We start from the raw sequence: 18,468 nt of genomic DNA, 5'->3' as shown, positions 1-18,468 counted from the left end.
TAGAATCGATGATACCAAACGACTATTTTTCGAATTAACAAATTATGATCTGGACTTAATAAACCGTAATCACAGACACGTTAGTAGTTGCATTGTCCTGATTTGGTGATGTCTGTGAATCTTAAATACAAAAATGTCCGAAATAACACGATGTCACGCACAATATTACTCGCGGCAATCAATGTTGACATATTTTTTTTAATAATCATAGGTTCAAACTGACTTAAAATAGGTGTAATATCTCTATACAGATTTAATCATGAGAAGTTTTGTTTAATAGTTAAACGCCTTACCACTCATCAACGAAAGGTATCACCATATGAAATCGACACGTGGTTAATTGGTGAATTTAGCAACAAAGTGTCTGTTTGCTGTCACCCTTGTCGTCTCAAACAATCAATTTTAAAGAATTATGTAGTTTTTCCAGTGATTTACTGTACTGGGATGGAAGAATTATCATGTATGCTTGTGTTGTTTTTTTTTCTTGGGGTCATTTTTCTAAAGCGGGTCTTGTAGGTTGTAATTTCCGTCTTAAATGCCATTTGCTTTATTTTTTAAAATAAGACGACGGAGAATTTTATTTAATGCAATTAAAGTAGGTAACGTTCTTGTCTAGGTCTGGTAAAATAAATGAGATGACGTCATACACTTAATACAATCCCCGTAGACAATGTTGATATTGTAGAAACCTCCGGTATAGAGATTAGAACATGAATTCGAAATCAAAACGTTTTGGTATGGTAGTTAGACGATCTATCCATCGACCAATTAAAGCCTCTTCACTATGTGAATACGACTAGTAGATGGGTGCAATAGGATGTGAATGTTTTCATTGAAATTTCACGTAGGATCAATTAAATAGAAATACGACCGATAAGCAATGTCCATGTGTCCACACAGTTAAACCCAATATCATGTTTTACAGTCATATTCTCTTTACCCAATATCATTTTTGGAAACATTTTGATTGGGTTAATGAAGAATTTACATCTGAATCAAAACTAAAAAGAATTGATGACAAAAGCTTTTGTAAAACCCCAACAACTTTTAACACACGGACTTATTTAACTTGGCTGCTTTTTAATAAAAAATATTCTTGTCTGATATAATACTTGTACCCGTCATTTTCAACATGCGGCGGGTTTCGTGTTTTGTATCATGGACTTGAATCTTTTTTCGCAGCAAGAAATAAATAAATGAAACACAACAATCATTATAATACACAATATGGATTGATCAATTACTTAATACAATAACATGTCCTTGCCAAGTTGCTCACTTTGTGAAATAGATTTTGATGAAAAAAAAATGAAAAGACAATTCCATCACTTCATGTCCTATATTATGGTTATCATACCAAGACATAACCTAATTGAAAATGTAACAAAAATTTTGTGTGGGAATAGTAAATTTTATGAACCAGGTATACATTATCTCTATTTATGACATTAAACCATGAATGTTTTTAACGCACATTTTCAGGGTTTGACACTATATTTACTGTACTTCTTCAGTAACATTGTCGAAGTTTTTAGATATTTGATACCACAACACTTTTAGATAACAGCTGGTGTTTTTTCCTAAAATTTTATCGATCTGAGTAGATAATATATTGTATCCCAGTGAAACGCTGTCCTAACAGCTGCTATATTTTTTTAAGATGATAACCCAAATGATCAGTAACACCCAATGTGTAAGACGTAGACGTGCAGTCTTTTAGGCGGTAGTGTAATATCATACAAAAACATCTGTCAAATGCGTAGTAATACCTAATGGCGATTTACAAGACTGTCAAAATTTATTAAATAAAAGTTTTCAGGACAGAATGTATCAATTGAACCTAAGAAATTAATTTTTTTCAAAGCCAAAATGTGTGTGATGTAATTGATTTTTTTTAGCTAAAATTTATAAAATATAAGCTTGATAGCAACAATTTTTCTAACCAAAACATTTGAAGTAAAACATTGTTGGCTAAAAATGTGAAGTTAAAGTTTTCTTACCAACATTTGGGAAGTAATCAATTTCAGGTCAAAGTTTATGAAATACAAACTGTATGACAAAAATGTATGAAACTAAATTTTTTTGATCAAAATAGTGTCTGGTGAAAAAAATAAGATAAAATAAAAATTAAAAGTTTTGTGGTCAAAATGAGTGAAGTAAAAGATTTTTTGACCAAAATTTATAAAATAAAAGGATGCGTGTAAAAATGTATGAAATGAATACTTTCTATCCAAAATCTATGCAATGAAATGTTTTTAGACCAAAATGTTTGTAGTAGTAGTATCTTGATAAAGTTTATGAATAAAGTATTATTTCTAACAAAAATATGTGAAGCAATAATTTTCCGACCAAATTGTCTGAAATGGACGTTTTCCACTCAAAATGTGAAAAATAATAATGTTCTGACCCAATTATGAAATGAAAAATTTTCTGTCAAAAATTGTATGAAATTAAATTTTTTCTTGTCGAAATGTGTAAAGCAAACGTTTTCTGACCAAAATATAATAATATTATGACCAACGGTTATGAGATCAGAATACATATTCTCTCCAAATTGTCATTCTATCAAAAAATTGTATGAAATTTAATTTTCTAATCAAAATGTGTGAAGTAAAAGTTTTCTGGTTAAAAATTGTATGAACGTTTGCCAGCAAAAATGTATGAATGTTTTCTGGCCAAATATATGAAGTAAACAATTTTTTAGGGGTCAAAAATTATATATTTAGAATATTCTTTTGACAAAATTGTAGGAATGTCAAAACCACTGAAATAAAAGTTTTCAGGATAAATTGTATTAACGAAATTTTCCAGGCTAAATTTTGCGAAGTAACATTTGTCTGACCAAAAGATGTAAAGTATACTTTTTCTGACCAAAATGTGAGAAAATAAAATGTTTTCTACTAGAACTTCATAAGGTAAATGAAACTTCTTTTTTTTTTGACAAAACGTGTGTAGTAATAGTTTTTCTGTAAATGTATTGTATCATAAATTATTGAAACCGTTACAAAATAAAAGACTTTTCCATGTCTTTCGCTTTTTGAGGCCTTCTCGAGGATTTGACAAAGGCAGAAAGTTTTGAATTTTCAAAGTGCTGACTACTTACCCTGCAAAATTACCATCGACAGAGTAGAGACATAGCAGATATGACTTGTGATCCTATATTATTACAGACAGAAGCAGAGATGTCCTACAATTGTTGTAGAGGTGCGATGTCGGATACGACACCCAAAGTTTTGCCATAATTTTCAATTTTATTTTGTTACCATTAGAGTATAACGTTTTCAGTCGTCCTTCTAAAATTATCAATGACATGATTAATGTCGATCCCACAAAGGTTATGAGTAAACCTTTGTTCTTCTCCCCGGCAGGGACCAAATAGCCTCAACTACAGGCGTGCGGGCTATCCTTGAACAAGACAGATCAAACCCTAGTTCAACCTATTTCAAAAAAAAAAATACTCCTTACAAAACCTAAATGGTTTCGGAAGAGGTTATTCAAAACCTGCATTTGAAGTTCAATCCTCTCTGTTTCACTCTTTTAGCTCCGAAAGTCGATGGACTCACTTCATAGTTTAGTAAACCAAAACCAAAATCAAAACCAAAACCAAGATCAATGTCACCCAAAAGATAAGATAAGGGATAGGAAATAGAAATCTCACCAAAACGTGTAAGATTCGAACTATTTCCAATGAAAAAACAGTTTACCAAACCTGCATTTGAATTGCAACCCTCTCTTTTACACTGTTTTAGCTCCAAAGGTCGCTTGAATTACTTAGTAGTTTAGTAAACCAAAACCAAAACAAACCCAAAAGATAAAATTAGGGTAATAAAGTGCTAGACGACCCAAAATGAGTGAAGTAAAAATTTTCTTGCCAAATACAGGAAACAAAAGTGATCTGACAAAAATACCAAAATGGAAGTTTTCTAACCAATTACGTGTGAAGTAAAATTTTCATGACTTGAAAATTGTAAAGGTAAAGTTTAAGTTTTCTGGTCAAAATTTATGAAATAAGGCTGTTCTGTTCAAAATCTATGAAATTTAGTTTTATGATGAAAAAGAATCAATGAAATGAAGGCTGTACACGCTAAAAATGTATGAGAAAAAATATTCTGATCAAAATGTTTGAAATGAAAGTTTTCAGGATAAATTTTATGGCGTAATATTTTATATCTGAATATATATATGTACATAACGTTTATAGCTAAATTTTATGAACTAGATTTTTGTTGTTGCTTTTTTTTATCCTAATGTGTGAAGTAAAAGTTTTGGGCCAAAAGAAATATTGTAAAGTAAAAGCAAAAGTTTTTCTGGCCAAATTGTGTACAATAAAAATTTCCTGGCCAAAATTGATGAAATGAAAATTTTCTGTCCATATAATGTATGAAACGTTATCTTTCTGGTCAAAATGTATGAAGTAACGGTTTTCCGGGTAAAACACATGAATTAAAAGTTTGCTTGCAAAAATGTGTACAATAAAAGTTTTCTGGCTAAAGTATATAAAGTAACATTTTTCTGGCTAAAATGTACGATGTAGCGGTTTTCAGACCAAAATGTGTGAAGTTAAAGTTTCATAGCCCGAAATGTGTTATATAAAATATCAGTCAAAAAACCTGTGAAATAAAAATTTTAGGGTCAAAATTTAGGAAATTAAACTTTTCTAGCTAAAATGTATGAAATGTAAGGTTTTTTTTACCAAAATGTGTATAGTAGAAGTAGTAGTTCATGAGAAAGAAAGAGAGAGAGAGAGAGAGAGAGAGAGAGAGAGAGAGAGAGAGAGAGAGAGAGAGAGAGAGATGTGCCTTAATAGAAAAAGGTGTATAAGGTGTATATCTATGGTCCTAATTAATACAAAGGTGTCAATTTAAATAGCCATCCTATTTCAAATGTTGAAATTTTGCATAACTTTAAATGTTAATATATATATATATATATATATATATATATATATATATATATATATATATATATATATATATAAAAGGAATATATATAACTCATCAAACAAGATGTCTGATGTCAACAGGAATCACCCATGTTGTCCAAGTGAGCAAATTGTGGGCTAATAATCTTGCTAAAAAAAAACCCGAAAATGCCTGAAGCGGGGCTCGAACAAATTCAAATGCCTTAACCACTCGGTCACTTCACCCCCCATATATATATATATATATATATATATATATATAATATATATATATATATATATATATATATATATATATGTATATATATATATATATGTATATATATATGTATATATATATATATATATATTATATATATATATATATATATATATATATATATATATATATATATATATATATGTATCCTTTTGACTAACAGCTTATTTTAAATACAAAGACAAAAGCGAATGAATATAGACTATTCTGGGCTTATAGTACGGCTGTTAGGTTTTGTGGTCTGACACTCTGCTTCTGACCTGTAGTTCGAGTCCCGTTGTGAGTATCACAAATTTGAGACGTTAGAAAAGGCTCTTTACTCAAATTCTTTCACCGTACTCAGGTGTAAATTAAGTACCTGGGCAGTAGACGGGAAAAATCCCTTTTTCTTTCTTTGTAGCCTATCGTAGAATGGGATGACAGACCAGTTGGGGTGCCTAAGACCATCCCCCAGCCGTGTCCCTCAGATTGAAAGATGTTAATCAAATGTGATAAAATGTACATCAAATGGCCACTTTTATAACATCTTTATGTTATTTATCTTAATTGGGCTTTTTTATTTAAAAAAAAGCTTTTATATAGCGCAATATCCACTAAATGTGCTCAAAGTGTTTTACAAGTGGTCCCTGGTCAACAATAACATGTAGGACAGGACATGACGCCTGTTAGGCGATATTACAATTTTTCGGACAAAGACAACGCTGTTAGCGACAAGGTACTCATTTTACACCTGAGTACGGTAGTAGTAGCGTATGGCTACACCTCAAAATTTATTTCATCAACCCAGCTTCTAAAGTCTTCCTCCGCCCTAAGGACGGTTTCGTAGCTACCTTCATGTTTAGTTACTGGCAGTGGAGGAAGATGTGATCGCTGGTCTCTGGGGCTGCCTGGCATTTCTGGCAGGTATCACTGTTTCAAAGTTTCCATCTGCACATATTATGTGTTGATGCAGTTCTGCCATGTCCAGTTAAGAGGCGATTTGAGGAAGTCCAGTATTTCCTGGCGTTATTGAATGCAGGCACTCTTTTAGTTGGATCTTTAATGATGTTTCCTCCTCTTGGTGTTTCCCTGTTCCACATTTCTCTCCAGTTTTCCTCCACACTGAAGTCTGCCATTTTTGTTAGATGGAAAGGTCTTCTCGATTCGAGTCTTATTGTTGAAGGTGCCTGCTTTATTATTGATTTTATGGGAATGTTATCTGTGGCTTCGTCAATCCTTGCATGCATCCTTTGGTTAGCTTCTTGTCGTCCAAGACTTGGTGGTGCAATGCCGCTCAGTGTTGGAAGCCACTGAGTTGGAGTTGACTTGAGACATCCTGTTATAATTCACATTGATTCTCTTTGTCGGATGTCAATGCGGTTTACATGTGGGCTTCTCATCCAAACAGGGGTACAGTATTCTCCGACACTATAGCACAGTGCCAAAGCAGACGTTCTCAGTACCTGTGGTGAGGCTTCCCAGGTTGTACTTGCGAGTTTTCTCACCAGGCTGTTTCTTTTTGCGATTTTATTTGCGGTTCCCTTAGTGTGTTTGCGATAATTTAGTTGTCTGTCCAATGTAATGCCGAGGTATTTAGGTTTGGGGTCTGGGGGTAGTAGTGCGTTATCGGCTGAGTACGGGAGAGAATGTGAGTAAATAACCTTCTCCAAGGTTATACGTCGAGCAAGGCTCGAACCCACGACCCTCCGATCTGAAAGCGAGGGTCATACCACTAGACCACATAGTCATTGAAATTGAAATAACTTGTCCGTTGTTCTTTTTCTAAATTGTGGGGAATGGTGAAATCTATCAAATGATGAACATTTTACAATAACTGTTCAACTCAATCAATCCTACAGATTTTTGATACTTTTCAAAATAGGAAAAAATATACTAACATGAGTATGTGCATAGATAGTTCTATTCAACTACCATTAACATCGAAAAATTAAAAAAGATAGCTTTGATAGAATTTGTCTCCTCTATAATTTGTCTCAGAAAAATGTAATAAATAGGCATGGGATAAAAGTACAAATAACCCGAGTAAACTCCGGATATAGTCGGTGTTAGGGTTGAGTGAGTTAATATCTTTCAATATGGGGAAGGGGGAGAGTGGGGCACAATTGGGGGTTGGTCTTACTCATTCTAACGGACCCTAGTCACCCCATTCCATCCAACCTCTTCATCTTTCCATATCAATCAATTTGTGCGGCTATGTCGTCTAGTCGTATGCCAATCACTTTCGGATCGGATGGTCTTGGGCTCGGCGCGTCGGTGAGTCCTTGGAAAAGGCTTTTTACTCACCATCCTCAGGTGTAAAATGAGTATCTGGTTATTAATAGCGACGTTGTCTATGTTTGAAATGAATTGCAATGTTGCCAAACAGGCGTCATGTCTCGTTTTACGTGTTGCGTGTTGCTGTTGGTCAGGGACCCCTTGTAAAGCGATTTGAGCGCGTTTAATGGATATTGATCTTTATAAAAAAGCTCAAGTAAGTATCAACTCCTTTCAGTTTTGTTCCAATTAAAATATGAATCGGTTTTTTCAATCGTATTTTCAGACTTCCCGAAAAGACTGCGAGAAGGCGGATCAGTGGTGGTGGCTGAGGGGTATATCTTTGAATTGGAACGGCGTGGGTACCTCCAGGCAGGGTCCTTCGTGCCCGAAATTGTCTTGAAAAAGCCTGAACTCATAAAACAACTTCATGAAGAGTTTGTGCATGCTGGCAGCGATGTTGTGCTGGCTGTCACGGTAAGTTGATTTTTCCACAATGTAATGCGGATATGTGGCCCTATGGTATGACACTCGCTTTCGGATAGGAAAGCCCTGGGTTCGAGCCTCGCACGGCGCATAGTTGAGTGCTTGGAAAAGGCTCTTTACTCACATTCTCTCACGCGTATTCAGGTGTAACATGAGTTCCTGATCGTTAACAGCGTTGTCTTTGTCCGAAAATAATTGCGTTATCGCCTAACAGGCGTCATGTCGCGTCCTCCATGTTAAGTGTTGCTGTTGGCCATGGACCCCCTGTAAATCGCTTTGAGCACGTTTAGTGGATATTGCTCTATATACAACAAGCTCAAGTAAGTATCAACTCCTTTCTTCTTTGTTCGAATTAATATGTGGATCAGATGCATAGTGATATCTGGTGATTGATGATGTGGTACGCAAACCAATATGAATATGAACATGGTGTAGTCTTCCAATCAAATTTACCAGAGAGAACCTCGATTGAGTACCTGGAACGCCGAAGACCGCAAATCTTTCATTATCCATTATTATTCCACCCCTCTACCTAAATAGTAACGCGTACTGATATCATGCTTAAAATAATAATTTGTGACGTCAGATTATCAAGCGTAAATTTAACTAAAATCAGATTATTTTTTCAAAAGTATTATTTATGTATGTTTGAACATGTCTTTTACTCAAAGAAGATGAAATAGGAATCGATTGAGGGGTCGAATGAAATATTTTTGACACTCTTGCGTTTTGTAACTTAAACTCTATTCACAACGCGCACTCGCATGAACATGCAGCGGTTAGGAACAGGTTTGGAATTCCAAAAAGCAAGAGTGTCAAAAAATATTTCATTCTGTCCCTCAATCGATTCCTATTTCGTATATAATGTAATATGTTTCGAAAATGTCTTTAGTCTATAGTCTATATACATTTTTATACAAACATTTCATAATTGAATTTCCCTCAGTACTATGGCCACAGAGAGAAGATGAGGTTGGTTGGCCTGGAGGACAGGGTGGAAGAGCTGAACAGGAAAGCATTGTCAATAGCCAGGGATGTGGCCAGGTCTACAGGAACTTTCCTGGCGGGAAACATTTGTAACACCACAGTCTACCAATCGGATGACGAGGAATCCCAACAAATGGCAAAACTCATCTTTAAGGTATGAAGACAAAACAAGCATATTAATGAGAGGAAGCTTTTTTAAAATAAAATCCCAAAAGAAGATTTTGAGACAAGATGGCATTTAATCAATGATAGGAGGCTTTTCATCCCTTCATCCTCCCCCCCCCCCACTCCTCCCCCATTCAGGCACTTTCTTTTCTTTTCTTTTCTTCATTGGCAAGATTCTCCATCCCCCGGTTTGCTGAATTTGACAGCATGGCTAATTCCTGTTGATATCAGACGTTTGATTGATGCATTATCTATATTCCTTCATGGAATGGCTCGACCTTTCAATTCAACACCATGGGTGATTCCTGTCGACATGGAACGTCTGTTTGATGCATTATCTAAATTCCTTCATGGAATGGCTACGGGGAAGAGCGTGATTCATTTTTATTTTCCCTTCTTTCTTTCCACTTAAAAAAAAAAATTGGGGTTTTTTTTTAGGTTTTTGATTTTTTGTTCTTTGGTTTGTTGAATTACTTACTTACTTATCCGAACCAGCGACTACCTGAGCTATAGCCCTTCTGTATTGTGTCATGACGTAGAAATTAGACGTATTTTGTAGTTGTTCTAAGTTCCAGGTGACTATACAGTGTGTTACTGATGCTTGGATTTGGTTGGAAGAATACGTTATATTTAGAAACGCAAACCCACACAACAACATAAGTGATCAATGTCTAATATACTAATAACTAGTAACATATTTTGTATATACATTAGTTCTTTGAGCATTTTTATTGAATATTGCGCATTATAAAATCTGGCATTTCCTGTTACTATAGGAACAGATTGAAAGGCTGTCGACGAGGGTGTAAACTTCATCATAGCAGAGACCATGAACGACCTAGGGGAGGCGATGTTAGCCTTGGACTGCATCAAGGAATATGGAAAAGGTAGGTCGTATGATCCACGTGCGGCTATGTGGCCTAGAAGTATGGCAAGCGCTTTGGATTGGAAAGTCCTGGGTTCGAGTCCCGATATGAGCGGTGTATATAGTTGAGTCTTTGGGAAAGGATCCTTACTCACATTATCTCACCGTACTCAGGTGTAAAACGAGTTCCTGCCCGTTAACAGCGTTGTCTATGTCAGAAAAAAATATATATTAAAGTCTAGTGTCATGTCACATCCGACAGGTTAAGTGTTGCTGTTGGCTAGTAACCCCTTGTAAAGCGCTTTGAGCACGTTATTAAGTGGATGTAGCGCTCTATAAAAGCTCAATGTTTTGTGTGTGTATGCTTATTTCCAAGTTTTATATCCCAAGTGGGAAGCAGAAGTGATGACGTCACAACTTCCCCTCTTCCGGTGCTCAACTACTTGGAAGTGTGTAGCCAGTCCTCCGGAGACTAACAAAGAATAGATAACGTATTGAATTATAAGGTGGCATAATTATTGTAGTAATAAGAGGCACGAGGCAGATTCAGGATTTACGAGGCAGATTATTTGGATTGTGGGTCGCAAATGAGCGAGGATGGATGATCTTTATCGACAACCAGCATTTATTGAGGCTAGAAAATCAAATGTCATCACTCTAACACCAGAAGATCAGTTGCACAACGTTTGTATACTGTCCGCAGGAGGACTGTTTTCACACTCCTATGAGATTAGAACCATGGTTTTGACATCGCAGTTTTGTTACCTGTTGTCATGGAAACACCCTCATATTAACGTGTACTTATTTCTATCTCTGATGACACAAACTGTTATGATCTTATTGTTGTAATGGGAATACTCTCAGAATTATGTGTACTTATTTTTCTGATAACTAAAACTGTTATGATCTCACTCTTGCAATGGAAATACTCTTAGACATTGCAGTGTATTGTGCGGTTATGTGGTCTTGTGGTATGAAACTCGCTTTCGGATATGAAAGTCCTGGGTTCGAGCCTCGCTCGGCGCATAGTTAAGTCCTTGGAAAAACTGTTCTTTTCTCGCATTCTCTCGCCGTACCCAGGTGTAAAATAAGTAACTGTCCGTTAACAACATCGTCTCTGTCGGAAAAATATTATGTAATATCGCCAAAAGGCGGAATGTCTTGTTCTACTTGTTAAGTGTTGCTGTTGTACGGGGACCTCTTCTAGGGCGCGTTGAGCAAGTTTTTGTGGCTATTGCGCTATATAAAAGATCAAGATTTTTGGGATTTTATTTTATATTATTGCCCATTACAATACTGTTCAATTTTGTTTTTAATTGCATTAGGCTATCACGCAAGCTATGTCTGTTTTGACCTTTACATAATACAAGTACAGGGACAAATAACAATATTAGGACTTAAAACGAATGAATAAAATAACGAATTATTCTCTAGTGAACATAATGGTGCTGATGGGGATGATGATGATGTTGATGATGCTGCTGACAATGACGATGATGTTGATGATGATGATGATGATGATGATGATGATGATGATGATGATGATGATGATGATGATTATAATTATGATGATGATACTGCTGCTGCTGCTGCTGCTGCTGATGATGATGATGATGATGATGATGATGATGATGATGATGATGATGATGATGATGATGATGATATTGATGATGATGATGGTGATGATGATTATTATAATGATGATGATGGTGATGATGATAATGATGATGATGATGATGGTGATGATGATAATGATGATGATGATGATGATGATGATAATAATGATGATGATGATGATGATGACGTTACATATAATTTCCAGGCGTTCCTGCGGTCATCAACCTGGTAGCCTTCACTCGTGACATCACCACTGATAAGGTTGGCGCCGTGTCATTTCCAGAGGCGTGCCGACAACTGGAGGAAGCAGGGGCGGCTGTTGTCGGATTGAACTGTAGCCGGGGCCCCGCCACTATATTACCTCTTATACGTGAAATTAGGAAGACTTGTAGAGTGAGTTTATCTGCAGGCTTAACCAGTTAACTGTCGTACTCTGGAATGCCATGTATTTTTAAAAAATTGGCCAGGAAACTCGTCCTTCAAATATCGATCGAGTTAATTGACCTTCATCTTGACAAAAAAATTTCTAATCCAAAGAATTTGTGTGAGACTTTCGATAAAATTTTCCCAAATTTAATTAGATATTGAGTAAGTTGAGAGTGACTTTTGAATTCTCATACGGATATTTGATGGGAGACGTTTAAGTTTATTTTCGGCAAACCTTGTTTTTCTAGTTTAATTGCTTGGTCGGCAGTTACAATGTTTATGTATGCTATAATAGCTTTAGTTGTGCTGAAAAAAGTTCCTCCGATCATAGTCCTACCGGGATTAATATTTCCCGTTTAACTGTGTTTTATGAAAATGATTGCTAAAATATGTTGTAGGGTATTTGATTTTCCGGTAAATTTTCATTGCTAGGCCCTTGTGGTTTTGTGGTAGACATTCCGGATTGCAGGTCCAATGTTTGTCTCTCTGTACACCTTTATTTTGTTTTGAAAAAAGCTTTTACGTTCTTCTTTCTATTCATTATCAACTTGAAACTAATTTATTGTCCGTTTATCACAGCGTCTGTCTCTCATCATGATAAAAATATTTGAATATGATTACACCATCAGATCCTTACTTAATGTTGCATGTAGTGACACCTTGGTAAGATCAAATTCGATTTTACCCATCAACAACATGTCTCATGTCTACAAACTTATATTCATTTTAGATAAAATTCTATAGCGTCTTTCATTCTAGCATGTCAGTACAAACTTGACATATCTTATTGATATTCTCTCATCAGGGCCTATAGCATGTCTCTGTCAGTTATATTAAACCATATCTTGATTGATATTCTCCTCCATCAGGAGCCTATAGCATGTCTGCATGTCACGTACAAACTTAAACAATATCTTATTGATATTCTCCTCCATCAGGAGCCTATAGCATGTCTGCATGTCACGTACAAACTTAAACAATATCTTATTGATATTCTCCACCATAAGCATGTCTCCCTGTCATGTACATACTGAACAATATCTTACTGATCTTCTCGACCATCAGGGCCCTATTGCATGTCTCCCTGTCACGTACAGAACCTCCCCAGAGTATCCAACGATGCAATCACTGAAGAATCCAAACACGGGTAACCATGACTCACACACACACACACACACACACACACACACACACACTTATACACATGCACAGACACACACACGTGCACACAGATATGTATATATTGACACATGCACGAACAGACATGCACACACTTATATATAAGACCAATCTAATTTTGTGTTCTCTCTTACCATTACACAGCCAAACAAACCCACAACAAACACATATACACAAATACTACATATAATAAATTATATAATATATATATGTATATATATATATATATATATATATATATATATATATATATATATATATATATATATATATAATATTCGTATGCCTGATGTCAACAGGAATCACCCATGTTGTCCAGGTGAGCAAATTGGGAGTTAATAATCCTGCTCTAGGAAAAAAAAATGCCTGAGGCGGGGCTCAAACCCAGAACCTTCCGAGCCACAGTGCAAATAAAGATATATATATATATATTGAATCGTGTTTGATACAAATATGGACGATATGCTCACATATTATATCCATGTAGCAATTGAGCGAATTATTATTTTAATATTCACCACAATGTTGGAGTCAGTCTACATCGATTTTTCTGCCCTAATCAGCCATCGTCAGGACTGTGTGTTACATGAGTTTGGTTTGTTGTCTGTTGTTGAACAACAAACAACAACAGACAACAAACCAAACTCATGTAACACACAGTCTTGACGATGGCTGATTAGGCCTGAAAAATCGATGTAGACTGACTCCAACATTGTGGTAATATTAAAATTATATATATATATATATATATATATATATATATATATATATATTATATATATATATAAAAGTATGTATTTGTGTATATGTGTTTGTTGTGGGTTTGGTTGACTGTGTTATGGTATAATATATATATATATATATATATATATATAATATATATATATATATATATATATATATATATATATCGTCGTATGATCCTCCTCCTACTCCAACTCATCCTCCTCCTCCTTCTCCTCCTCCTCCTCCTCCTCCTCTCCTCTCCTCTCTCATCATCATCATCATCATCATCAGCATCACAGCATCCACCACACCATATCATCATCATTCATCATCATCATCATCATCATCATCATCATCATCATCATCATCATCATCATCATCAACATCATCACCATCATCATCATCATCATCATCATCATCATCATCATCATCATCATCACCATCATCATCGTCACCATCATCATCATCATTAAGACATACATTTCCAGGTGGACAAGCATTCCCCATAGACCTCCCTGGTCACCTTTGTAGTCGACACGAGATCAAGGAGTTTGCTGAAGCCTGTAAGGAGATTGGGGTACAGTTTGTAGGCCTTTGTTGTGGTAGCTGTTCTCACTACATCAGGACTGTCGCTGAGGTAGGTATTGGAAAATGACTTGAGCTATTATTATATACTGCAATATCCACTAAACGTGCTCAAAGCGCTTTACAAGATGTCGCTAGCCAGCAGCTTTCTTAGTAAATGTTGGACGAGACGTGACACCTGTTAAGCGAAATTAAATATTTTTTTCCGACAGAGACAAAGCTGTTAACGTCCAGGTACTCTTTTTAAACCTGAGTACAGTGAGAGAATGTCGTGAGTATAGGGCATTTTCCAAAAACTCAACTGCGCGTTTCTCAAATCGGGACTCAACCCAGGACATTCCAATCCTAAGACGAGTGTCATACCACTAGACCACATGGCCTAATTAATATCATTTGTTAGTAAACGTGTCAATTTGGTAATATGTCGGGATGAACCAGTCAAGTTCAATAGAATCCCGGTGACATTCCAAACTTGAAACGCCGCATTTTCATCGCATTCACGGAAAATTGTATTTTTGACTCTGTTTTTGTGACTGAAAGATGTAGAAACATGTCTTGTTGGCCTCAGAGATCAATAGCCACGTGTACGGCCCCTGTGGTCTATTAGTATGACACTGTCCTCCACCGGATTGGAAGGTGCTGGGTTCGAGTATAGTTGGGTCCTTGGAAAAGGCTTTAGACTCACATTCACTTATCGTACTCAGGTGTATAATTAGTACCTGGCTATTAACAGTTTTTTGTCTCTGTTGGAAATTTATGTAATATCACCATTGTATAGACATTTTAGCACTTTAAGCGGATATTGCTCTATATACTTACTTACTTATCCTCTTTGTGCTTCAGTTGCACATAAGGCCGACAGCATAGATCTCCAACCATCACGATCTGCTGTCATCTTTGACATTCATTCCCAACGTCCACTTCTGGGTCTTCATGTCACGTTCCAGGGTTCTTCTCCAAGTCTTCAAGGGTCTCCCTCTCATCCTTGTTCCCTGTGGGGTCCATCTGAGGGTGCCCCTTGGTATAGCACCATGGTTCATACGAAGGATTGCTCTTTAGTTTTTTAACCTGAGTGTTTTGAGACTTCAGATTATTCCTTATATTTCTATGATGGCCATTAGAATGGTTGAGAATGTTCACTTATTTTCTTTTGGGATCGTAATAAAGCTTTTAAAGTCACCTCCTTGCGTAAATGATTATGTCCTACAGTCCTAATGTTACGCTTATTAAATATCACTCATCAGTCCTGAAGCTTTTTTGAAACATCACGCATCACACCCTGAGACTCATTTGAAACATTAGGTTCCACGTCATGGAACTCATTTGAAATATCACGCATCACTTCCTGAGATTCATTGATAATATGAAACACCACGTCACGGGACTCATTTAAAATATGGAATATCACGTCGCACGCACCGGTTTTATTTGAAAAATCACGCCTCACTTCCTCAGACCCATTTGAAATATCACGCATCACTTTCTAAGACAAAAGTGTTGAACAAGGGGTCAATGTATTTGTTTTATACTACCATGGCGGTTATAACCGATTGGTCATGCGAGATTTCAAAAGATTATCCGCGGATGTGATACATAATATTTTTAAAATACCCTGTATGTTATGTGTGGTATTTAAAATTGTCCTAGAAAGGGCGCGACATTTCAAATGAGTGCCAGAAATGGAGGCACAATATTATATTAAACGAGTATGGGGAAGTGATGGGTGAAAATTCAATTGAGTCGCAGGAAATGATGCGTGATACATCAAATGAGTCTCAGGAAGTGATGCGTGATATATGAAATGAGTCTCAGGATGTGATGCGTGATATATCAAATGAGTCTCAGGAAGTGATGCGTGGTATATGAACACGTTTTAATGGATATTGCTATATATAGATGCTCTGGTGTAAGTTACGAACTTTGATTTTATTTGTAACTCTATCATTGATATATCATTCCTCGCAGGTGTATGGCCGGACTCCACCAGGAAGTAAATACTCTCCAGACATGTCTAACCATTACGTCTTCGGAGATCCGTCTAAGTTCAGGAGTTACTACACACAAGATATTCACCAATTTAAAACCGGGAAATTTCAATAATTCCACGGATATCCGTCCAATTTTAGGAGTTACTACACACAAGACCTTCAACGCTGGAAAATTGGGAAATTTCAATAATTCCATTATCTCATTGGTGACCAATCGTCTGTAAACGGTATTATGTGGGGTAGAACTTAAACATTTATATATAGCACAATATTCTCTAATCATGCTCAAAGCACATTTCAAGGGGACCTCAACCAGCATCAATACTCAACATGTAGGACCAGACATAACGCCGGTTAGGCGATATTAGGCATTTTTTGGACATAACTACGATGTTAACGGCCCGGTATTTATTTTACACCCGAATAAGATGAGAGAACGTGAGTAAAGAGCCTCAAGGACTCAATAATGCACCTCTCAGAGAGAAACTCTAACCCAGTACTTTCTGATCCGAAGGCGAGTTTCATTCCATAAGACCATACAGCCGTAACATAAACATAACATTTTTCGGCATAAGTGTCATAATGATCACTATAAATTCCATCTTCATTATCTGTACTGTCCCGATATAATACCCTTTAAAGGCCTGGGTCACATGTAGCTCTATCCGAGACTAAAATAATGATATTGAGACGTGAAACTTTGGGCTCCTTCCACATGTGGGTATTCGATATCAAGTCGGTAAACATGGCATTTGTGTATTGAAGGTATGTGTTTTAATAAAATGCACACCATTTCTAGCCTCTATATTATCAGTCGTACAAATACCCAAAAAGTTTATAGTCTGAGAGAATTTAGTGAGAAGAAATCACCAAACTGAAAGCTGCGAAACCCCTTGCAAAAGTTCAATTGTATTACATATCAGCATTATGAGCGAAAGGATGTTTGCCGACTTGACATGACCTGACATGAATACGCATCGTCTGCTATTAAAACCCCATCGCCACTTTTTAAGTTTCGTGTCTCTATATTTTCCATCTTTGGTATTACGGTTCTAATACATTCCCAAAATATGCAAATAAGAATTAAACATAATTCTTGATAATATTACTTTCAAAACTGAAATTTGTTCAAATCTGTTTAAATTATAAATTTCTCCCACCAAATCCAAGCATCAGTACCACACTGTATATAGTAACCAGGAACAACTACAACAGACTTCTGAATTCAACATCATGGAATAAGACCGAAGGGCTAGAGTTCAGCTGGTCGCTGGTTCGGATAAGTAAGTCAGTAAGTAAGTAAGTAAGCAAGCAAGTAAGTAAGCAAGTGAGTTTAGTTTACGATGACCTTCAACAAACCAAATATTCAAAGAATCCGCTACTGAAATAGTTATGCCACATTTATGTAATCTATTCATTATTAGTAGTTTGAAGTACTTGTTACATACACACTCCCAAGGATTTAGGGACCAAACGAGAAGAGGGTTTGCTGTCACGATTTTTCGTCTCTATTCTCAAGCTCAACTTGCGAAATGGACAGTGATATAAAAGAAAGCAACACCCTAGTTCTACGCAGAGACGAAAACAGCAATAAAGAGAAAAAGAGGGCTCTCGGACAGTTGACATAATGTAAACAATGACAGTGATTGGTTAACATAGCAAACTACACAGCTTTTACAATCAATGGTATGTGTGTAAGTAAAATACCCAATTTCCTATCGCTTGATCAATAGAACCAACAAAGAAAACTGTGTGTAAACTTAAATGTTTATAATATGTCGAGAAAATATTGTGATAACTAGCCATCCATTTGGCGGTATACAAACAATAACATTAGTCAGAGAGAGGTCGATTTCATTCACGTTATTGTTTATAAACAATCAACTACGTTTGTCCGAGCTCAAAACCCTTCTTTAGCCAATAAAAAAAAATAAATAAAGACATAAATACATTACAAAGTTCCAGATAGTCGATAGTCGTAATGGAATTTGATGTAAACATGATAAGAATT

At 36.0% G+C, this 18,468-nt stretch overlaps 1 pseudogene across 1 annotated transcript in view; it reads left to right on the top strand.

Annotated features, from left to right (window-relative positions):
* LOC144968138 (betaine--homocysteine S-methyltransferase 1-like) overlaps window positions 1-17,574 on the top strand; it is a 22,500-nt pseudogene extending 4,926 nt beyond the window's left edge. Inside the window, exons 2-8 of the transcript XR_013644533.1 lie at window positions 7,720-7,910; window positions 8,866-9,060; window positions 9,848-9,958; window positions 11,759-11,946; window positions 13,045-13,126; window positions 14,373-14,521; window positions 16,435-17,574. The product of XR_013644533.1 is annotated as a betaine--homocysteine S-methyltransferase 1-like (transcript). The remainder of the gene's footprint in view (window positions 1-7,719; window positions 7,911-8,865; window positions 9,061-9,847; window positions 9,959-11,758; window positions 11,947-13,044; window positions 13,127-14,372; window positions 14,522-16,434) is intronic.
* The last annotated feature ends 894 nt before the right edge of the window (window positions 17,575-18,468 follow it).

The sequence above is a fragment of the Berghia stephanieae genome, chromosome 3, assembly GCF_034508935.2.
Source record: "Berghia stephanieae isolate SIO BIC M18660-M18661 chromosome 3, UCSD_Bste_1.3, whole genome shotgun sequence".
Taxonomy (NCBI): Eukaryota; Metazoa; Mollusca; class Gastropoda; order Nudibranchia; family Aeolidiidae; genus Berghia; species Berghia stephanieae.
The sequence above is the reverse complement of the archived record's forward strand: the minus strand, read 5'-3'. Positions and strand labels throughout refer to the sequence as shown.